A 1,902-nucleotide genomic window follows, 5' to 3' on the forward strand; every position below is an offset into this window, starting at 1 on the left:
TCAAGTGATTCTCCTACCTAGCGTCCCCAGTAGTTGAGATTCACAGGCACTTGCCACCATTCCCAGCTAACTTTTGTATTTTTAGTAAAGACGGGGATTCACCATGTTGGCCAGGATGGTCTTGATCTCCTGACCTTGTGATCCACCCGCCTTGGCCTCCTAAAGTGCTGGGATTACAGGCGTGAGCCACCGCACCTGGCTGAGAAGTTATTTTTTAAGCAGTTCATTTTTCTTTTTTTTTCTTTTTCTTTTTTTTATTTTTGTATTTTTAGTAGAGACAGAGTTTCACCCTGTTAGCCAGGATGGTCTCCATCTCCCGACCTCGTAATCCGCCCACCTCGGCCACCCAAAGTGCTGGGATTACAGGTGTGAGCCACCACACCCGGCCCTTTATAAGTTATTTTCAAGCAAAACTTTAAAACTTCAACCTAGTATAATTCAAATTAATTTAGTGCGATGATTGATATTGTTTTGATGGAAATCTGCTCTTTGCTAAATGAATGGAGAGCTCAGGTATGGCAAGAGTTCTCTTGCTTCTATCCCTGCACTATCACGTTCCCTGGAATGACTTAATTCTTCCCACCCCTGACTTCGATTTGGTCAATTGCAAAACCCTTTTTCCCACAGTGAGCCATGACATCATTGACTTTCACTTGGCTCAAACTTGCCTGTATCATATTACTTCCTACCAGACCCATCTCCTTTGTTTTTGAGACGTAGTCTCACTCTGTCACCCAGGCTGGATTGCAGTGGTGCAATCTCAACTCACTGCAATCTCTGCCTCCTGGATTCAAGCAATACTCCCACCTCAGCGTCCCGAGTAGCTGGCACTACAGGCGCGTACCACCATGCCTGGCTAATTTTTCTATTTTTAGTAGAAACAGGTTTCACCGTGTTAGCAAGGCTGGTCTTAAACTCCTGGCCTCAAGTGATCTGCTTGCCTCGACCTCCCAAAGTGCTTGGATTATAGGCATGAGCCACCATGCCCCGCCCAGACCCTCTCCTAATCACTGAGTCAAGACAATAAAAGTAGTGGGGCTAGGTGCAGTGGTTCATGCCTGTAATCCCAGCACTTTGGGAGGCTGAGGCGGGCAGATCACAAGGTCAGGAGATCAAGACAATCCTGGCTAACACGGTGAAACCCTGTCTCTACTAAAAATACAAAAAATTAGCCAGAGGCTGGGTGCAGTGGCTCACGCCTGTAATTCCAGCACTTTGGGAGGCAAAGGAGGACAGATCATGAAGTCAGGAGTTTGAGACCAGCCTGGCCAATATGGTGAAACCCTGTCTCTACTAAAAATAACAAAAATTAGCCGGACATGGTGGCGCATGCCTGTAGTCGCAGCTACTCGAGAGGCTGAGGCAGAAGAATCGCTTGAACCAGGGAGGCGGAAGTTGCAGTGAACTGAGATCGCGCCACTGCACTCCAGCCTGGGCGACAAGAGCAATACTCTGTCTTAAAATAAAAAGAAAAAACAGTAGTGGCACATGGCACCAGTGAACTGTAAATTTTAATGCAAACTTGGCACTGAAATCAAGCAGCAGTGCTTCTTAGAAGATGGCCAACCAGAGAATTGGGTGTGCTTCTATAAAAAGATTATCACTGAAGCATTAATAGAAGAAAAACACCTAAAGGTTATCTCTCTTTTATTTTATTTCATTCGAGACAGAGGAGTCTCGCTGTGTCACCCAGGCTGGAGTGCAGTGGCACGAACTCGAGATCTTGGCTCACTGCAACCTCCACCTCCCAGCCTCAAGCGATTCTCCTGCCTCAGCCTCCCGAGTAGCTGGGATTACAGGCATGTGCCACCATACCCAGCTAATTTTTGTATTTTTAGTAGAGATGGGTTTTCACCATGTAGCCAAGCTGGTTTCCAACTCCTGGCCTCAAGTGATCCTCCC

The sequence above is a fragment of the Mandrillus leucophaeus genome, unplaced genomic scaffold (genome assembly GCF_000951045.1).
Source record: "Mandrillus leucophaeus isolate KB7577 unplaced genomic scaffold, Mleu.le_1.0 Scaffold72, whole genome shotgun sequence".
Classification (NCBI taxonomy): domain Eukaryota; kingdom Metazoa; phylum Chordata; class Mammalia; order Primates; family Cercopithecidae; genus Mandrillus; species Mandrillus leucophaeus.